Below are 23,435 nucleotides of genomic sequence, written 5' to 3' on the forward strand. Positions count from 1 at the left end.
GGAAATGATAGCACATTATGAAGGTACAAAGAGAAAACACCTTCTTTAGCTAATTCAGAAATCTCAAACTAAAGGGTTCAATGGTGAAGCACATTGAAGACTTCCAAAAATTGAAAATTAGGGTAACTGATATCCCAAAGGATCATAGGATTGATGTATTAATATGGAACTTAAAGGATAACATCAAACATGAGCTTTTCCTTTGGGAACATTATTCATTGGATAAGGCATTTAGGGTGGCAAGAAAAGTCGAAAGAAAAATTATGGCAACAAGGAAGTCTACCACTCACAACTATAAAGATGGAAGTGTTTCTTCTCCTAGTATTACGCAACCTACATGGTTGACATCACAATAATTGGAGGAAAAAGGAGAAAAAGGGCTTTGTTATAGTTGTGATAGAAAATAGAATAAAGGTAATAAGTGTGCTAAGAATAAATTACTTTACATATATTGTGAAAAGGAGGAAGAAAAGGAACAAGAAACATCAAAGGAGGAGGATATACACTAGGGACCAATGCTACAGAAAGAAGAAATGAATCTGACCATATCTTGTAATGCATTCGTAGGAATTACCACTCCTCAAACTCTTAAGATAGAAGGATATATCAAGAAGAAAAATATAATAGTTTTGATTGATTCGGGTATTACCCATAATTTTGTTCATTGTAAGATAGCCAAGGAGTTGAATTACTTCCTATATCTAGCACCAGAGTGTCAACTGACCGTTGCAAATGGAGCAACTATAAATTGGTATGGAATGTGTCATAATATCAAGCTATCCATGGGGGAATATTCATTCGAGTACAATTCCTTCCATTCCAATTGGTGGTGTTGATGTTGTACTAGGAGTCTAATGGTTATGATCTTTGGGGATGATAACATATAATTTTCAAGAATTTTTCTTGAAATTTTTTTGTGAAGGAAAGGAAGTTGAATTAAGGGGTATCGCATGGAAACCAGGAAATATAATAAGCTCTAATGTGTGAAAAATCTTCTGAAGAAAGAACAATGGGGTGTAATTTTATAGATATGTTCATTGGAGGTTGAAACATTGAATTCATCTATATCTCTAGATCTCCAAAAAGTCTTGGAAAATCATTCCAAGGTATTTGAGGCTCCCAAAGGCCTCCCCACCTATTCGTGATCATGATCATGTTATTCATTTTATTCCAAGAAGTGTTCCTCCAAACGTCAGACCTTACAGATATTCCTATGCGCAAAAGAGTGAAATTGAATGTATGGTTGCAGAAATGCGAGAGGCAGGTATAATTTAATCTAGTCAAATTTTTTTCTCTGCTCGAGTAGTATTGGTGCACAAGAAGGATAGATGATAGCATATGTGTCCATATTATATGAAACTTAACAAGCTCACTATTAAAGATAAATTTCCCATTCCTATCATTGATGAATTTTTGGATGAATTACATGGAGCAATTTATTGCACCAATTTGGATCTTCATTCAGGATATCATCAAATTAGAATGAAGAACAAAGACATTCCAAAAATAACATTCAAAAATGATTAGGGTCATTAAGAATTTTTAGTCATGCCTTTTGGCCTTACTAATGCACCTTCAACATTTCAAGCTTTGATGAATTTCGTTTCCAAACCCTTCCTTAGAAAAATTGTGTTAGTACCATTTGATGATATACTAATCTACAACAAGTCTTGGAAGGATCGTGTTCAACATGTTGACAGGGTGCTCAAACTATTGGAGGAGAAGTAATTATATGAAAAGCCTCCAAATGTTTGTTTGGAGTATAGGAGGTGTAATATTTGGGTCATATTGTATCTCATGATGGTGTTAAGGTAGACCCTAACAAAATTAAAGAATTAAGGAATGGAAAATCCCCACAACAATAAAGGGTCTTTGAGGATTTCTCGGGTTGACAGGGTATTATTGTAAGTTTGTTAAGAATTATGGTAGAATAGAAGCACCTATAAAAAAATTACTGAAGAAAGATGCATTTTCTTGGACTCCAAAAGAAATTAAGGCCTTTAAACATCTTAAAGAGGAAATGTGCCAAGCATCAATCTTAGCTACACCAAACTTCACAACAACCTTTATTATGGAATGTGATACCTCTGGAAATGGAATTGGTGTTGTTCTAATGCAAGAAGGAAGACCCGTTTATTTTGAAAGTCGTCCAATCAAAGGAAAGTGTTTACAAAAACCTATTTATGAGAAGGAAATGTTGGCAATACTACATGCACTAAAGAAATGGTGACCTTACCTAATGGGAAGACACTTTAAGGTAAAAATAGATCATGATAGTCTTAAATACTTTTCGGACAAAATATTATCTTCAGAAGAGAAGAAAAAATGGGTCACAAAGATGTTGGGTTATGCCTTTGAAATCATCTACGATAAAGGGAAGCAAAATGTTGTTGCGGATGCACTCTCAAGAAAGAATGAGGATATGGAAGCATTGCTTTGTTCCATTTATAATATCCAACCTAATTGGATAACCAAGGAAAGGGATGAATGGAAGAATGATGAAGAGATGTGGACACTCATTCAAATGCTGCAACAAGATACAAATACATCTGATACATTTCGCCAGAAAAATGATTCACTATGATACAGAGACCTCTTATATCTTTGTAAGAATTCCCAAATCAAGTAAAATATTCTTTTGGAATTTCACATCTCCCCCTTGTTGTCATTATGATACAGGTGTTGTCCTTGATGGCAACACACTCAGATGAAAGATCACAGTACAACATGTCAACAACAAAGAATTATAGATCAGACTACAAAGAATGAAGAAAGAGAGGTATATGCAGGTTCACCTTGACCAAGCTGCGTATACACGTAGGTTATTTGAACACAAATAGCGTATACGTACACATGCACTTTCACAGAAGGAAATGTGCGTATATCTTGGAAAACTAAGTTTTTGGTCCGAGGTATTTGGTCCAAGGTATTTGGTCTGAGGTATTGACCCTAGGTATTGGGTCCAAGGTATTGGTCCTGAGTGGTTTTGGTCCATGGTATTGAGAAAGGACTAAAACTATAAGTACAAGAATATCATTAGGCCATGTGTGCAAGTATCGAATATCTGATGAAGTGTGAGATCTAGTATGCAGGTTATTGGCTTATGGTGTTGTGCTTAATCTGAACCAAGGATGAACCTTAGTGGTTGATGAGGGATAAGATCTAATGATGGATTAGGATCTTAAGGCTTGAAATGAATTATCATTATGTGGTTTGATCATGTATAGTCTAGATCTAAATACTGACGCATGTGTTATTCTATAAATATTATGATCTGGCTATAACTTAAGTCCGGAATAGCTGCAGAATTATGAATTAATATTTGAAGATGTGTATGCTAGTTGGATTTTATAAAAGCACATATACATGCTGGTTCGACACATGAAAGTAGCGTATACCTTATGAAGTATGTTTCAGTTGTTTCTATTTTCTGTTGCAAAGTTCTGGGTTTTGCTTTGGGTTCTGGTGACAGTATTTTGAATGATAAAATTGAATGTGGCTTGCTACGGTGACAATGGGTTGTCAAAGTGATTGATTGATTCCGTTGTGGTTGTTTCAGAAAGTGATGATTGAGTTTCAGTGATTGGTTGATGCAGATGTATTTGATGATTGTATTGCAATTATGATTTTTTGATGGATCCAGTCTGAAAATTTATGAAACATGGTCCTTGGAGGAAGAAAGAAGGTCATAGCCTTTTGTAGGCTGCTGCCTACATACTAATAAACATATTGGCTAGTACAAGAGCTAGGGGGTTGTATCTCCCTTCCAGTAGAAGCTGGAGAACGAGAGAAGGTTGTAACCTTCTACAGGTAGAAGCCTGCGTATTAGTATGATTCTGCACTAGTACAAGATTGTAAATAGATTTTCTTATGATTAAAAGAAGACAGAGATGACAACAGCAGGTGGCTTTTACCCACATTGGGTTCCACCTTATATCTTGTTGTTCATGTGTGTTTCTTATGTTTGATGTTTTATTCTGCTTTTACTGCACTATCTAATAAGTCTCTAATATACTGGTCAAAGTTCAATGCATGATAAATTGGCTAAATCAAAAGTTCTTTGCATATACGCTAGTTGTTTTAAGTACAATTGTGTGTACACACTAGTTCACTTAATTAAAGTATCATATATAAATCTTTTTGGGAAATAAAATTATTGATCTGATAACACTGATTCACCCCCCCTCTAAGTATTATTTCCAACAATTTGTATCAGAGTAAGTCCTTCAAAAGAAGCTTGATTGCGTGAAGGGAGATCCATCATCATGAGTAATCAAGAAAGCGTGGGATCCATCAAACCACCAATCTTTGATGGGAGAAACTTTGTTTATTGGAAAATAAGAACCACAACCTATCTATAATCACTTGGAATAGATGTCTAGGAAATTTTGGAAGGAAGATATACATTTCCAACAACAATTCCTATAGATACGGCAGGTAAAAAGCAATATGAAACCAATGCTAGGGCTGCCAATACTTTATTAGGAACTCTATCACAATCAGAGTTTGTAAAAGTCATGCAGCTCAAATCAACCAAAGAAATATGGGACAAAATTTTTCTAAGCTACGAATGAGACTCTCAGGTAAAACGTGCTAAACTTCAAACCCTCAGAATTTAGTATGAAACTCTTAAGATGCTAGTTACCTCTTACGTATAGATGAGGTTGTTAATTGTATGAAGAATCTGGGTGAAGATATAAAGGAAGTTACCTTAGTTGAGAAAGTTTTGAGATCCTTGTTTACTAAATTTGAATCAAAAGTGTCTACCATAAAAGAAAAATAGGATCTACAGACTATCACTATGACAAAGCTTCACAGAATCTTAACTTCCTTTGAGATGAGAAAAGGAGGTCCATCAAACATGAGAGAAGCCACATTTAAAGCTTCAACAAAAGGAAAGGAAGAACACAATGAATCAGGACATATTTCAAAAGAATAAGATGAGGTAAGATTTGTCAAGAAGCTTCAACGAGGTTCCTGAAGATTTAGAGGTAAGCTACCCTTCAAATGCTTTGCCTATGGCAAAGTCAGTCATTATGCTGCCAAATGTCCTCATAAAGATAAGTATGGAAAAGGGAAGGAATGTGAAAAATGTAATATAAAACAAGTTGTAAATAAAAGGAGTTACTATACTCATGAAGATAGCAATGGTTTATCCAATAGTGATGAAGATGAAAATAGTAATGACTATAGACTTCTAATGGCTTATGACGATGATAATTTTTGGGATGCTTTAGAAGAAGATGACCTTCATGAAGAAATCTCTAAACTCAAAATCTGTTTAGAAGAAAATAATATGATTATAGATACCTTGACATACCAACTTGCTGAAAAAGAAAAACACAATGAAAAACTAGAATGTGAAATTTTGGGTCTAAGAAAGGATCTTGAGAAAATGAAATCTCTCAACCTTAGCTTTTCTAAAGGATCAGAAACCTTAAATGAAATTATCAAAGTGCAAAGTTCTCCTCTAATAAAGACAGGTCTTGGATATACTGAAGAAGCATCTCAATCACAAAAGCCTTCAACCTCCACTATCTTGATGCAACAAAGACCAATGAACAGTATGAAAATTGTCAGCAAAGGCATAAAGCATATCACCAGGTAAATCAGACTCAATTTATTCCAAGGATGAATAGAATCCACAACCAACCTCAGGTAAATCATACTCAATTTTCTCCAAAGATGAATATCAATAGCAACTACAATCACCAGGTCAATAGATTCGATAGTGGCAGGAACTTCTTTACTGGCCAATGTTTTTCATGTCATAATGTTGGACACAAGGCTGCTCAATGTGTTGCTTATAAAACAATCATGACTAGAGAAGCACAAAATCAAAGGAATGTAACAGGGGTCAAGAAAAGTTCCTATAATAACTTTTCTCTTCTTGAAAATGAAATAGAATCTCAATCTGTAACAACTTTGGTCATGAAACATCTCAAAATGAGAAAACTCCATTAAATCCCAAGATATGGAGAAGGAACGAATCTCAAACAGAAAGATGTGGTATAGCCTTGTATGCAGAAGGACAAGAAAATCAGTGGTACATCAACAATGGATGCTCAAAACACATGACAGGTGACAAAGAAAAACTTCACTCATATAATGCCTTAGAAAAGGAAAAGAATGTCTCATTTGGAAACGACACTCCTATTGTCATGAAAGGTAAAGGATATGTTTTCTTGAAAGAAAACGTTAAAGCTAGAAATGTTATGTATGTAGACGATTTAAAGCATAACTTGTTGAGTGTTAGTCAAATGTGTGATCAAGGAAATGAAGTGGTGTTTCAATCAAATGGATGTGTTGTTCGTGAGCTTGATACAGGGGAGACCATGATAAAAGGTACAAGAAATCCAAACAACTTGCACATACTCAAGGGAGGACAATAACAGTGTTATCTAAGAAAAAATGATGAAAACTATTTGTGGCATAGAAGATTGGGACATCTAAGATTTTCTCAAATAAGAAAAGCATGCAAATTCAAGGTGGTTTGTGATCCTCTAGATATTAGCATCCCTAAAGATACAATATGCAAACCATGTCATATCGGTAAGCAAACCAGAGCTCACTTCATTGAGAAAGAAGGGTCAGCTAGTAAGCCTCTTGAACTTGTCCATACTAATTTATGTGGACCATCGAGGAAAAAGTCACCTCGTGGAGAAGAATACTTTATTTTTTTCATTGATGATTTTTCTAGAATATTTTGGATATGTCTGCTAAAGCATGAAGATGAAGCATTTGAAAAGTTCCAAGCCTTCAAAGGTTTGGCTGAAAATGAATCAGATCGAAAAATCAAATGTCTCAGATCTAATCGAGGAGGGGAATTTACCTCAGATGAATTCTTTGACTTTTTTTAACAACATGGAATAAAAAGACAATTCTCAACCGCAAGGACTCCTCAGCAAAATGGAGTGGTAGAAAGAATGAACAGAACTATTCAACAAATGACTCAAGATATGCTAGATGAATCTAGAATTCCTGCAGCCTTCTGGTGTGAAGCTGCATTCGTCGCCATAACTATTCTCAACCAAGAAAATGTTCGAGTAAATAGCACTCAAACTCCATATGAACTTTTGTATGGTAAGACTCCTACTATAAAATACTTTAAAGTTTTTGGAAGCAAATGTTATATCAAAAGGACTAATGAAAAACTTGGTATGTCTGAGCCCAGAGCAGATGAAGGTATTCTTCTTGGTTACTCTTCCCGAAGTAAAGGGTATAAATGTTATAATAAAAGACTTGGGAAAATTGTTGAAAGTATTGATGTTGTATTTGATGAAGCATGCAAAAATCCAAAACAGACAAAAATAGATGATTATGACAATGAATAAGATGGGGAGTATTTTCCCACATCAAATCACAATGATATTGAAGAATAAACCAATGAAGCACCAGAAGATGAGATAACGGTAGAAGAAAAGACTCCAACCAGGTATGTTTAGAAAAATCATCCAGAAACTCAAATTTTAGGGGGAAAAGGGGCAGGTGTACAGACAAAAAGAACTATTACAAAAACCTCAAGATTGTAGAAATTCCCACCTGTAGATCACCTGATAATGCAATAGACTAAAGCAAAATACTTGATCTACTTCTACAACCAATTTAGCGGAAGCTTAATCGAACATGAGAAACATCAATAAGAACACATATAACTGATATGGAGAAATCAATCGCACATAACACAAAAGAAATAACCCAGGGAAAGCCTCAGCCTAAAACCCCAACTCTGTATTATCATATAAGTGGAAATATAGCCAGTATTACAAAAATAATCAGCTCAAAAGCTATCTTTCTCTCTCTGCAATACCTCTGCTGCTCATAGACAATCAAAAGCCTCTCTCAAACCTCCTAATCTACCCTCCAAGCCTCCTATTTCTTTGCGCAATTTTGATTGGGGTCCAATGCAGCCACTTGTGTGAATTGGCCTCTTCACACACTCACTAACCTCTGATCCAACTATGCAGTCCTGAAGGAGATAAATCCTTCTCCATGGATGAGCTTCCTTTATAGGAAGAAATTCATCCAACTGATAGTACATTGTCCCTTCTCTAATCTCAACTGGGTCTCTGTCTGAACTGACATGCATGAGTTATTCATGATAGAATATTCAGTTATTTGAACTGCAACAGTTATATGCAAGCATGCATTAACTAACTGAACTCACATTAATTTAAACAAACTATTTAAATCAATCTATCTGGACTTGACTTAGTTAATTGAGCCAACTAATTACATCTCAAATTAGAACTCATCCTTATCTCTTTAACTGATGGATAAATTCCTCAATTAATAGAGAAATTGTTGCATGTCCTCACATAGACTTCATGTTTGATTTTTCACAACTAATTAACTCATGGTGAATTAATTAATTTATTTTCAAACAACTGTTAAGTTCAAATTCTAATTTTTCTTCCTATTTTTAGTCCAAGGATTGACTAAAATAGGAATCCATCCCGAACTGCTAAAAATAGAAATGTTATTTTTAGCAGTTCCATTTTTCATCCCCTGTCGCTCAATCCAACACTGGTACCAAAACTGCTATTTATAGCAGTGCTATTTTTAGCACTTCTATTTTTAGCATTTCTTGTTGCTATTTTCAACATTCCCTCTCAACAATAAAGGCTTCAACTTGAACCTGATCCTGTACTTTTGGAGTGTTCTGCATGCAATGCTTCTACCAAGTGTGGTTGCTCCAGCAACTCTTAGAACAAACAAACTCCCACTAACCTCTCTCCTGGGCTAGAAACATACTTTGATGTTGAAGCTCTACCTGCTACTAACAAGTGCTCCCTCTCTGACCTCTGAGCTGCTGCAACACTCCATGCATCTCGCACTGTTACACACCTCTCTGTGCCATCCTGCACTGGTGCAACACTCCTTTGCCTCTTGCATCGTTGCAACCTGCTAGCTCTACAGAGTCCTGGGACTCCTGCACTGTAGCTCTCTCTACTGCTCCGTCCGCATCTATCTCTACCCACTCAACCAGTCCTGCTATTCCTAATAGGGGATCCTGTAGTAAAGTCGAATCAAAGAGGTTGTGTACCTGAAGGATCCTGCCCCTCCTCCTTGGGATGATCACTCCACATCGCCCCACCTCCTACTTGGAGGTATGGCTGCATGTGATCCCTCTGCCCACCTGGCTCAAAGTTTCCCCCTACTGGAGGTCTCTGCATGAGTGGATGCCTCCACTCTGTCTCCTCTCAGCCTTCCCAATTGTGGCTACTCCACAACCTCCTGAAGTTGCTTCACCAATTGTGGCTCCTCCACAATCGTCTGAGACATCTGGGGCTACATGTTGAGAGGTAATGTACTCTCCCTCTCAACCACCAAGTCTCCATCAGTTGCCTTGCTCCTTAAGGCTTTGCATGCATCTTGAACCTCAAGAGCATAAAGGTTCTTGACCCGTGAACCAATCTGCTTCACCTGTCTAGTGATGATGTGTCTAAGGAAAACCTTTCCCTTACTGAAGACTACATCATAGCCTCTGTCTTTCAGCATCGCGATCAACACCAAGTTTCCCTTAAGTCTTGGTACATACTTGACATCGGTCAAGGTAAGGTGAGCTCCATGCTCCCTCTGAAAAATAACCATGCCTACACTTGAGACACTATACTTTTCATCATTACCGATTGCTATGAGCATCTGGAGATCTTTCTCCTCCAATGTACTAAAAAACCTCTTGTCGCCGGTCACGTGGAAAGAACCTCCACTGTCAAAAAACCAACCACTTCCCACCATGGATGAAACCATGCATGTGAACAGTGTGGAATCCAACTCGAACTATGAGGCTAGTGCCGCACCTTTGATCCTTCCACGGATCCCTTCTTTGATTTCCTCAGTGGAAATTTGTAGAAAAATGGCCCACCTTATGACAACGAAAGCATCACACTTTTGATTTGTCAAACTTCTTCCCACCATGGGAAGAACTCGATTTGGAATGAGAAACCTTCTCCTTCCCCTTCTTTGCCTTACTCGCTAAGGCACAGTTTTATTCATTCTCCATGGATGAAGAACCAGCTTTGGTGCTTCTTCTTATCTCCTCCTGCATCAAATTTGACCAAAGTCATTCCCAATCTAGCAGTTTCTCTCTTCCATTAACCGAGTCCTGGTAGCTATGCCATCTCATAGGAAGACTGAGGAGTGAAAAACTCACTGTGTCATCATCAGTTGTCGTGATCCCTACACTTCCAAGCTCATCCCTGCATGTGGTGAGCTTGTTCAGATATGTAGAGATCGTGTCACCCTTTTCACACTTGATCTTCCAAATCTTGTCCTTCAGCGCTAGCTTCCTCTGATTGCTGCTATTCTGATATAGTTCTTTCAATGTTTTCCACATTGAAAACGATGTTTCCTTCCCATGGAGACTCAAGAATATGTGATCTCGAACTCCCTCCAGAAGGATTCTCCTTGCTCTAGGCACACATTTCTTCCATTCAACCAACTCAGTAGCACCAGTTGGCTTGGGGACTTCTTCATCAATGAAGTCCTTTAGACCGTTATCCGCTAGTACTGCTTCCATGCGATCCTTCCAGGCTATATAATTTGAACTACCGTCAAGGGAATATTCGAGTCTTAAACCATTGAATGCCATAGGTGAAATAGAGATGTGATAAGAACTCGATTTCTATATTCAGGAATCACAAAATTCAAACTTATCCCTTCTTGTATATTGTTCTTCCTTCATCACCTTTGCTCTAATACCATGTAGAAATTCCCACTTGTAGATCACCTGATAATGCAATAGACTAAAGCAAAATACTTGATCTACTTCTACAACCAATTTAGCAGAAGCTTAATCAAACATGAGCAACATTAATTAGAACACATATAACTGATATGGAGAAATCGATCACACATAACATAGAAGAAATAACCTGGGGAAAGCCTCAGCTTAAGACCCTAACTCTGTATTATCATACAAGTGGAAATATAGCCAACATTACAAAAAGAATAAGCTCAAAAGCTATCCTTCTCTCTCTGCAATACCTCTGCTACTCATAGACAATCAAAAGCCTCTCTCAAACCTCCTGATCTGCCCTCCAAGCCTCCTATTTCTTTGCGTAACTTTGATTAGGGTCCAGTGCAGCCACTTGTATGAATTGGCCTCTTCACACACTCACTAACCTATGATCCAACTACGCAGTCCTGAAGGAGATAAATCCTTCTCCATGGATGAGCTTCATTTATAGGAAAAAATTCATCCAACCGATAGTACATTGTCCCTTCTCTGATCTCTACTGGGTCTTTGTCTGAACTGACATGCATGAGTTATTCATAAGAGCATATTTAGTTATCTGAAGTGCAGCAGTTATATGCAAGCATGCATTAACTAACTGAACTCACACTAATTTAAACAAAATGTTTAAATCAATCTAACTAGATTTGACTCAGTTAACTGAGCCAACTAATTACAACTCAATTTAGAACTCATCCTTATCTCTTTAACTGATGGATAAATTCCTCAATTAATAGAGAAACCGTTGCATGTCCTCACATAGACTTCATGTTTGATTTTTCACAACTAATTAACTCATGGTGAATTAATTAATTTATTTTCAAACAGCGGTTAAGTTCAAATTCGAATTTTACTTCCTATTTTTAGTCCAGGGACTGACTAAAATAGGAATCCATCCCAAACTGCTAAAAATAGAAATGCTATTTTTATCAATTCCACTTTTCATTCCCTATTTTTCAATCCAGCACTGGAACCCAAACTGCTATTTATAGCAGTGCTACTTTTAGCACTTCTATTTTTAGCATTTCTTGTTGCTATTTTCAAAAAAGATATCTAGCATTACTATCCTCCACCGAACCTCAAAATATAAATGAAACATGCAAAGATGAATGTTGGGTCAAGGTCATGAATGAAGAACTTGAGCAAATTGAAAAGAATAATACTTGGGAATTAGTTCCTAGACCTCATGATAAAAATATTATAGGAACTAAATGGATATTCAAAAACAAGCTGAGTGAAAATGGAGAAGTCATTAGAAGCAAGGCCAAACTTGTTTGTAAAGGGTATGCTCAACAAGAAGGTATATATTTTGAAGAAACTTTTGCACCGGTTGCTAGACTTGAAGCCATAACGATGTTTCTTGCTCTTTCTAGCTTTTAGAAATTCAAAGTATACCAAATGGATGTAAAATATGCTTTCCTTAATGGAGATTTAGAAGAAGAATTTGATATTGAACAAATAGAAGGATTCATTCTTGGAAAAGAGGAAAAACTTGTATGCAAACTCAAAAAGGCTCTCTATGGTCCGAAACAAGCTCTAAGGGCCTGATATTACCGCCTTGACAAATATCTGCACCAACAAGGTTTTTCAAAGGTTTAGTAGATAACAATCTATATACAAAGATTGGCACTGATAAATTGATAATTATTGTTGTTTATGTTGATGATATCATTTTTGGTAGCAATGAAGAATCCATGAGTTAGAATTTTTCTTTTGTAATGTAGTAAGAATTTGAAATGTCCTTGCTTGGTGAACTTACCTATTTTCTTGGTCTACAAGTTCAACAAAATAAAGATGGTATTTTTCTTTCACAAACCAAATATCTCAAAAAAATCTTGAAAAGGTACGGCATGGATGATTCTAAACTTGTATGTACCCCAGTGGTAACAGGATGCAGTGTCAACCCAAATGATGAATTAGCAGTAGTACATCAACCGACTTACAGATCCATGTGGCAGTCTGCTTTATCTAATAAGTACCTGACCTGACATCATGCATGCAGTAGGAATAGTTGGTGGATTCCAAGCAAATCCAAAGGAATCACATCTTCAGGAAGTCAAAATAATTTTCAAATATCTTCAAGGAACACAGAACTTTGGTTTATGGTATCCTAGAGATACAGATCTCACTCTTCATGCATATACAGAAGCAGATTGGGTAGGAAGTGTTGATGACAGAAAAAGCACTAGTGGTGGTGCACTCTACATGGGTTCCAATTTAGTATCTTGGTTCAGCAATAAACAAAGTTCAATTGCATCATCTACAGCTGAACCAGAATATCTGTCTACTGCATCTTGCTACACACAACTACTTTGGATGATGCAAACCTTGCAAGACATTTAGATCACAGTTACTCCACCCATCTCCATTCTATGTGATAATACAAATGCCATCAGTATTTCAAAGAATTCAGTCATGCACTCCAAGACCAAGCACATACCCATCAAATACCAATTTTTACCTTAACAATTGCTTAAACAAAAGGTCAAATTGGAGTATGTTCCCTCCAAAGAACAGGTTGCTGATATATTCACTAAAACACTGTCAAGAGAGACATTTGAATATCTCAGACAAAAGTTGGGAGTAGTTGTTGCATCATCCTACTGTTAAATCCAATTTTTCCAAAGAAAGGTTATTATACGCGGGTTTCATGAAGTATAGTAGTGTACACACACGGGTTTCTATGGGTGAAGAAGCGTATATGAGTTTCTGACAAGAAAAACAGTGGGGCAGACTTTGATATGGGTTCTATGACAGATATTGATGATCAATGTCTATATGCTATGTTCATTAATTTTATCTGACTGACAAAGATGCCTTGATCATTGACCTATTAACAATGCACATGTGGCACAAGTTCAAGGGGAGCATTAACCTTCATGTACATTCAACATTGTTGGCATTATGGTTGCCAAGTCCAGCTATGGCTTTAGATATTTATACCATTTGTTGCTCAAGTCATGTAAAAGTCTTGGGTGTGATATGTCTTGAATGAGTCCTCTTCGAAAAATGATGTAATTTGTATCCCCACTTTACATGTGATAGATGATGTAATATTTCTTGTTTCTGTTGTTAGAGCCTAGATTTGCCTCAGGCTGAAAAGACAAGGTTCTAGGTCCACATCAAACCACACTCAACCTCGTAGCTAGCCCTAGGAGGATAGGAGACGACTCTCTCCGGGTCAATCTCAGCGAAAGATAATCGATGGGGCTTGAGATGGCTAAAAAATAAACTAATTTTAGGCTAGGTATGAAGTACAAAGTTTTGATTTGAGTTTTTGGAGGTTTTGTTGGAAAAAAGGGACAGGCAAATTTTGGGTCTGGGGATGAGGCAAGATTTTTGCAGAGTTCAGGTAGGGGCAAGATAGGTAGGTGTTTTCATGCTTTGAATTGAATGAATGGGTGGATCAGACTGGTGAGGAGCCAAGGAGCGCAAGAAGGTCTCAAGGGTCCTCCTGAAATAGTTGAAAGAATAAAGAATTAAACAAAATATCCAGGCAGAGCATAGCAATCCAATGAATTTTACCTTAATCACTCATTTGTTTAATTGCAGAAGACAAGAGAAGGGAAAATGATATACATAAACATCAGTGAACTTGCAAATACATAGAGAAAAACATCATCAAAACACAGAGCCACATGGATCCCAACAAGTGCTGCAAAACCCTGGTCTTTCCTTTCCCAAAATTGCAGAAATGAAATGTACAATAGAGTGCCAAGCAATCCCAAGTGTCCAACCCTGAAAATTATTGAGAAATTACATGATATAGAAAATCCTAACCCATTCCCTTGCCACTAGGGGTCGAGCTCATCATTCTAGGAGCCATTTCAACAAATTCTAAACAAATAACTGAAAAATAGGCAATGAAACAACTTGCCCCTATATGAAAGGAAACTGATTCATTCAGTTGTTTTTCACTTTTTAGTGAATGAATCTTCTAGAACAAGTAAAAATGTGCCAATATTACATCATGGTTATCAAATTACATCATGAAAGATCAATAGAAACATCAAAAAGCAAAACTGATCAAAATTGGGCGAATTTCTGAGCTGTACAATGAAAAATAGGCAAAAATCCTCTATGCGTTGCGCCATTTTGGAGCTGACTTTGAGGCACTTCCCGAAGTCCAAATTGAGACCAAGATAGCCTGTTGGAAATCCATACCTCTCCAACTTCCAAACCAAGTGGAATTTTTGGATTTGGTGTCTATTTGCCCCTCCAAATGTCCAATCTCCCAAGACTGCTTCCTGTGTGTCAAAATAGGGGCACTAAGGTCATTTTTGAGTGTTTTTTGACCTTTTGAGGGCCCAAAACCTGCCCAAATTTTTTGGCGATGAAAAAAAAACCATAATTTTTAATTACAAATCCAGAAATGAAAATTTTTTGTGATTTGGAGCCCTCTAGCAAAAACAAGCACCAAGTGGCGCGGCACATAGGGAGGAAAACCCTGTGTTAAAATTTCTGTGCGTAGCGCCTTTTTTCAGACCAGTTTTGAGGGTCTTCCTAGTGTCCAAATTGGGTGTGGAATAGCTTGTTGGAAATGTATTTGAGTCTAATTTCCAATACATCTAGAATGTTTCATTTTGGAGTTCATTTTCCCTACCTGAAATCAAATCTCCCAAGACTGGTAAAAATGTGCCAAATGAGGGTGCCTCAAGGCGGAGTGCTGTTGCAGTCAACTTTTGAAGATGTTACTCAACTCCAAATTGAGCTCGTGATAGCTAATTGGAAAGATATTTGTGTTTAATTATCATTTGACTCTTCAAGAAAGTCATTTGGCCAACCAAGATAGGAGAAAACCGGATTTTCCCAAGGTCACTTCAGAGGTGCATCAATTCTCCTAAGACAACTATATTTTTGACGTTTCTCTAAAACCATGACACCTGTGTAAACCGTGAAGGAGGTTTTTATTCCTTGCCCTATTTTGGACAAAAATATCTCTCTGTTTTTCCAAATTCATCTTTCCTTTCTCAGAAGCATCATTTTAGTAAAACCTACCCCGATGTGTGGAATAGGGGATTTGTCGAAATGAACTGAAATGAAGGGGATAGGGGGCTTCTAAATTCTTAAGGAAATTTTGAGAGGTGGGGAGGGATGTTAGGAAGTAGGGGAAAGTGTAATTTCATAGATTGAGTGAGGGGAAGGGGTCCAAAATGGCTAAACACAGGCCTAACCTAGGAAATTGTCAAGTTGTAGCAACAAACTAGGGTTTGTGCGAAAATGAGGAATTTGGGGGATCACATTGATGGGAAGTATTTAACAAGGTACATTAAGGATAGGGGAAGGTGTAGAAACATCAGGATACAAGTTTTGCTAACGATTTGACCATCTAAGAGAAATTACATTCAAAACCCTAAGAGAGGGAAATGACCTTACCCAGGCGCAATTGAAGCATGAACAGGGCATAAAATGACCCAGTGGAACTTGGCATGATGATGAAAACCATCTGAATGATGGTACACTCTAGCGAATGGTGACATGAAGCTCTTGGGATAGCCATTAGGTTTGGGAATTTTAAGTATGAGACTAGGGTTTAGTGCATTTGGGATTTGAGAATTTGGGAAAGGGAATTTGGGAGAAGGAATTAATGAGCTTAGGGGGATAGGGAAACTTAGGGAATAATGAAAAAAAGGGAGAAATGGGATGGAGGAGTGAATTTGGTGACAAAACAATGATTTTGAAACCCTAATAGCAATTTTCCTTTAGGTAATTTAAGAGGTAGGGTTTGATGTTTTTTTTTTAACCATTATCATTCGTAAACCACCATAGCCTATCACAAAATCGGATGAAACATCAAGATGGAGGCTCTACCTAGTAAATTTGTGCGAATTATTGGCAATTTGGAACAATTCTTAGCAATTTCGGGCCTTTTGCTGTGTGCGCCGCGCAGCTCGCCCAATGTGCTGCGCCTTCTCAGTGCGCCACGCTCGTGTTATTTTACACCAGGTTCTGAGGCCCAATGCACTATGCCTCACCAGTGCACCGTGCCTTCTACCCAGTGCGCCGCGCCGGCCAATTTTCTTCCAATTTCACCCAATTTTCACTTGTTCACAAAAATTGCTTTGAGTTTCATCCTCTTTGTTCTCGGCATGCAAATGAACTATTGAAGCACGAGAATATATCCTATGGCATGGAAATTGATTCTTCATTTGGCAAACCCACTTTTGTAATGTTGCAGACTTTGGCACTTTCACATAACTCTGCTTTTGCTTCCACTTTGATTTTTTGGCTGAATGATGAAACTATGTCTATTTTTGCAGGGATGATTGGTATGTAATTTCGAGAAAGGATGACCAGGGTTGTGCCTAAAGCACCTCATGACTGAAAAACTTTAAAAATTACATATTTATTACAAACCATAAATTTGATGATTTCTTCTTCAAAATAGAGTTTTGAAGAAGAATCATGATCAAACATATGGACGATGAAATTTTGCAATGAAAACTGATTTTGAACCTCCCTCATGTGCCTATGGGCATTAGTAGACCTTTTGAAGATGAAACCCTAGACCTAATAACTAAAATGACCCTTTTGCTGACCAAGAGACCAAATAGGACTGTGAATGAATTTAAAATTGATTTTGATGTATAGACATGGAGCAGAAAATACATGACATGATGGAGATGAGTGACAAGACCGTTCCATCAGAGAATCGATGCTCCTAATGGAATGCAAATGACTGGACTGAATGGGACACCTAAAAATGAAATGCAACAAAAGAGATTTTGATCGCTGATGGAGGGCTGAACAGCTGAACAGATCGACTCTAACATTGGCTCCATTGGGGATGGTAGCTCCTTGGAGGTGCCAAGAATGGCAGATCTTTGGGTGAGCAGACAATGCCTTCTTCCATTGGGCTATGGAGTCGATGACTTGACAAAACCACACAATATTTGTTAACTCGTTAATTGACTGAAAATTGGACTCAAAACTAAAATTGAAAACCATAACAAAACCAAACATGACTAAAACATAACTAACAAACCTACTCTAAGTGTTCTTTTGACCACTCGATCAAGTGAAATGGAACAGCCAATGCAACCACGTAAGCATCCTGGTTGGTATTTGATTTCTTCCCAAATGCTTTCTGATGCGCAGGAAAAGGGAAGAATCGAAAGGCAACTCCCATGGAAACTTGGAATCAAGTTGAATGTTGATAAACTTGCAAAGCATGAATTGACTAGATGACTTCAAGAATACTGCAAAAGGATTGTCATAAACATCGCTATTGATTTCCATTAACACATTACTACTCTAGTCCAAGTAGTCTTCATAGCTAAATATTATGATTTTCCTCACATCTGTGTTGTCTTTCTTTGGTGATTGCAGCAAGCTGTTAAAAGGATCCTGAATTTCGTGAATAACCAAACTCTGTTGCTGATTCCAAACAGAACAAAAGTCTCCTTTATCAATCTCCTCATATGACTGCAAACCTTGGTATGGGCTATGCAATGAACAATCTGTTAAACAAGACAATGAAGGCATCTTTTGGGTAAGATTATTATCAACATTCTTATCTGGCACATGGTTAGCTGATGGAGAAGAACTTTTACAGCAAACATCATCCAACACATGAGCAAGAGGATCATCAAAAAATTTAGAAGACTGCTGCGAGGTATCCATTAAAATTGTATGACATTTTACTGGTTGTTCATCTTTTTCTTTAGAGATATTACGAAGATTCTGCCTTATAAACTGAAATGCTTCGAAACAAAAGGGTACAGAATCCTTTTGCATCATTGGATCATGTATTTCAGCTGCCACACCTTCATATGTAATTTGACCTTCATCCTCAACATTAAAGCTGAGAGATTGTTGATTTCCTACAGGCTACTCATTCGAAGATTTACTATACAATTTACCCTTCAAAAACTGAAATGATTCAAATAGAAAGGTAGGGAATCTTCTTGTATCATTTGATCATATGTGCCAACTTCCATGTCTTCGTGTGCAACTTAAAAATCAATGGCATTTGGGGGCTGGAAATCTGAATATGAGAAGTCTTGAACAAGGTTTTTATTGCCCTCAAGATGGTCTAGATCAAGACTTGTTGACAATTGATTTCTGATTGCATGAAAATTGTCTCTGATGAACTGAAATGAATCAAAACAAAAAGGCAATGATCCTTCACTTCAAAATTTTATGAGCTTTCCTCATCATTTTCATAGCTGATATGCATCATTTGATCACTGTATTCGAGCTGCTGAAAATGAACTTCCTCCTCCCACAAACTAGCTGTTGTTTTGTCTACAATATTAGCTTCTGTTTGGAGACTATAATCATCATCATACTGATCAAACTAAGGCAAATAATCAGTATAAAACACATCATCAAGCATACATGTCATATCAACAAATCCCTCTTCTCCAAGATTATCTATAAGATAATCATTATCAGATCTATAACAATTGGGGTAAGAAAGAAGATGTTTTGGATTAGCAACTTGTTCTTCTTCAATCAGCGAGCCATGGGCTTGAACATTATTCTCATTCCTTGCAGTGATCTTTTGCATCATCTCTTCCACTAAACTTACCATAGTGTGAAGATTTACCACTAGAGATGTTGATTCCTCTGGATATATGTTTTTCGTCTCTTCTTCTTTCAACCTTGCCCTTCGGATCCGTAGATGAGCCTCTACATTTACTGCACTGTTCTGCATCTCTTCAAGTGTTGCAACATTCCTTTCTCTCAGCTGAAACTCCATTTCCGGATCAAAGGCACCTGGGTAGTACAAGAGAGTAGATCTAGGAGGAGGTCTTATATCAATTGGGATTGAATAATAAACTTGGTTAAATCTGGTATAAACTTGTTGTACTATCTCCCTTGGTAGTCTTTTTAGCTGGTTATACTCTTCTAAAATAACGAAAGGGTTCTGTCTGATCATCCACTTGTCAAGAAAAACTTAGACAAACTGCTGAAAATCGGAGATGCTCGAATCAGGCAGGGTTTTGAACCAACTCTTGACTTTGCCTTGCAAAGAAAGAGAAAAAAGCCTAATACTGACATCTTCTTCATCAACCTCAAACAGGTCTAGAAAAGACTCAAAATGTTTCACATGTTGCTCAGCGTTGACATTCTTACTTTCACCATCAAACCTTGGAAAGTATAGATCATATTTTTTGGGGAAAGCATGAAGAACAGAAGGTAAAACAACATGTTTATACCTATCTAGCATTATAAAAGGTGTAGGAGTATATACAAGAGCAATGGGATCAGGTTTGTTTTCTTTAGGCTCATCACGTTGAAGAGAGTCATCGTAAGATGTGGGAAAACTAAGGAGGCCATGATCAAAGGGAAACTCAATATTTACACTTTTTGAATAGATCAAGTGAAGGCTTTGATCACCTTTATCATACAACAAATTCTGAAAAAATTTCAGGACAGCTTCAAGAACAACAAAGAAGTAATTTACAAGAAAGAAAACTAGATCTTGAATATCATTCCACTTTGAATACCCAAACATTGTGTAAGATCCTTCCATTTTCTCAGTGAAAGAGTTAGTCCTCCAGTGGAGTCTTTACAGGATTCACCAGGTGAATGATTTCAGGCTTCTTATGTCTGATCATTGTCCACCGTCAACCATCAGATATGAACTTGATACATGTACTGGGGTGATCATTTAGATCAGATGTTCATTTTATAAACTAGACTGGAGATTGACTAAAGAAACTTTTATCTACTTGTGCTAATGCAAAGCAAAAGTGTTTTGAAGGCTACCTAGCTAATCTTCAGGCTCCGTTTGTAGTCTACAAAGCCAAACAATGAAAATAAACTTTCTTCCCCAGTACGGTTGCCACTATGTTAGAGCCTAGATTTGCCTCAGGTTGAAAAGACAAGGTTCTAGGTCCACATCAAACCACCCTCAGCCTTGTAGCTAGCCCTACAAGGATAGGAGAGGGCTCTCTCCAGGTCAATATCAGCGAAAGATAATCGATGGGGCTTGAGATGACTAAAAAATAAACTAATTTTAGGCTAGGTATGAAGTACAAAGTTTTGATTTGAATCTTTGGAGGTTTTGTTGGAAAAAAGGGATAGGAAAATTTTGGGTCTGTGGATGAGGCAAGATTTTTGCAAAGTTCAGGTAAGGGAAAGATAGGCAGGAGTTTTGATGCTTTGAATTGAATGAATGGGTGGATCGGACTGGTGAGGATCCAAGGACGGAAAGAAGATCTCAAGAGTCCTCCTCAAACAGATGAAAACATGAAGAATTAAACAAAATATCTTGGCAGAGCATAGCAGTCCAATGAATTCTACCTTAATCACTCATTTGTTTAATTGCAGAATACAAGAGAAGGGAAAATGATATACATAAACATTAGTGAAATTACAAATACATAGAGAGAAACACCATCAAAACACAGAGCCACATGGAACCCAACAAGTGCTCCAAAACCCTGGTCTTTCCTTTGCCAAAATTGCAGAAATGAAATGTACAATAGAGTGCCAAGCAATCCCAAGTGTCCAACCCTGAAAATGACTGAGAAATTACATGATATAGACAAGCCTAATCCATTCCCTTGCCTCTAGGGGTCAAGCTCATCATTCTATGAGATATTTCAACCAATTCTAAACAAGGAACTGAAAAATCGGCAATGAAACAACTTGCCCCTATATGAAAGGAAACTGATCCATTCAGTTGTTTTTCACTTTTTAGTGAATCAATCTTCTATAAAAGTAAAAATGTGCCAATATAACATCATGGTTATCAAATTACATCATGAAAGATCAAGAGTAACATCAAAAAGCAAAACTGGTCAAAACTGGGTGAATTTCTGAGCTGTATAGTGAAAAATAGGCAAAAATCCTCTATGCGCCACGCCCAAATTCTCTATGCATCGCGCCACTTTGGATCTGATTTTTTTAGGAACTTCCTGAAGTCAAAATTAAGCCCAAGATAGCTTGTTGGAAATCCCTACCTATCTACTTTCCAACCCAAGTGGAATTTCTGGATTTGGTGTCCATTTTCCCCTCCAAATGTCCAATCTCCAAAGATTGCTTCCTATGTGTCAAAATAGGGGCAGTGAGGTCATTTTGAGTGTTTTTTGACCTTTTGAGGGCCCAAAACCTGCCCAAATTTCTTGGCCATGAAAAAAAAACCATAATTTTTCATGAAAAATCCAGAAATGCAAATTTTTTTTGATTTGGAGCCCTCTAGCAAAAGTGAGCGCCACGTGGCGCGGCGCATAGGGAGGAAAACCCTGTGTTAAAATTTCTATGCGTAGCGCCTTTTTGCAGACCAGTTTTGAGGGCCTTCCTAGTGCCCAAATTGGGTTTGCGATAGCTCGATGGAAATTTATTTGAGTCTACTTTCCAACCCAACTAGAATGTTTCATTTTGGAGTTCAATTGCCCTGCTAAAAGTCAAAACTCCCAATACTGGTCAAAATGTGCCAAATGAGGCTGCCTCAAGGCGGAGTGTTGTTGTAGTCAACTTTTGAAGATGTTCCTCAACTCCCAATTGATCTCATGATAGCTCATTGGAAATATATTTGCGTCTAGTTATCATTTGACTCATCAAGAAAGTGATTTGGCCAACCAAGCTAAGAGAAAACTTGATTTTCCCAAGGTCAGTTCAGAGGTGCATCAATTCTCCCAGAGACGACTATATTTTTGACTTTTCTCTAAAAACATGACACTGTGTAAAAAGTGAAGGAGTTTTCTCTTCCTTGCCCTAGATTGGAAAAAAAACTTTCTCAGTTTTTCCAAATTCGTATTTCCTTTCTCTGAAGCATCATTTTAGTAAAACCTACCCCTTTGCGTGGAACAGGGGATTTGTCGAAATGAACCGAAATGAAGGGGACAGGGGGCTTCTAAATTCTTGAAGAAATTTTGAGAGGTGGGGAGGGATGCTAGGAAGTAGGAGAAAGTGGAATTTTAGAGTTTGAGTGAGGGGAAGGGGTCCAAAAGGGCTAAACGCAGGCCCAACCTAGGAAATTGTCAAGTTGTAGCAAGAAACTAGGGTTTGTGCAAAAATGAGGAATTCGGGGGATCTTAGTGATGGTAAGTGTTGAAAAAGGTACATTAAGGATAGGGGAAGGTGTAGAAACATAAAGATACAAGTTTTGTTGATCATTTGACCATCTAAGAGAAATTACTTTCAAAACCCTTGGAGAGGGAAATGACCCTACCTAGGCACAATTGAAGCATAAACAGGGCATAAAATGACCCAGTGGAACTTGGCATGATGATGAAAACCCTTTGAATGATGGTACACTCTGCCGAATGGTGACATGAAGCTCTTGGGACAGCCATTAGGGTTTGCGAATTTTAAGTATGAGACTAGGGTTTAGTGCATTTGGGATTTGAGAATTTGGGAAAGGGAATTTGGGAGAAGGAATTAATGAGCTTAGGGGGATAGGGAAACTTAGGGAATAATGAAAACAAGGGAGAAATGGGATGGAGGAGTGGATTTGGTGACAAAACAATGATTTTGAAAGCCTAACAACAATTTTCCTTGAGGTAATTTAAGAGGTAGGGTTTGATGTTTTTGTTTTAACCATTATCATCCATAAACCACCATAGCCTATCACAAAATTGGATGAAACATCAATATGGAGGTTCTACCTGGAAAATTTGTGCCAATTATTGGCAATTTGGGACAATTCTTAGTAGTTTCGGGCCTTTTGCTGTGTGCGTCGCTTATCTCGCCCAATGCGCCGCACCTTCTCAGTGCGTCACACCCGTCTTATTTTGCACTG

Source organism: Pinus tabuliformis, chromosome X, assembly GCF_031772625.1.
Source record: "Pinus tabuliformis cultivar Carrire ecotype Pingquan chromosome X, CPIR1, whole genome shotgun sequence".
NCBI lineage: Eukaryota > Viridiplantae > Streptophyta > Pinopsida > Pinales > Pinaceae > Pinus > Pinus tabuliformis.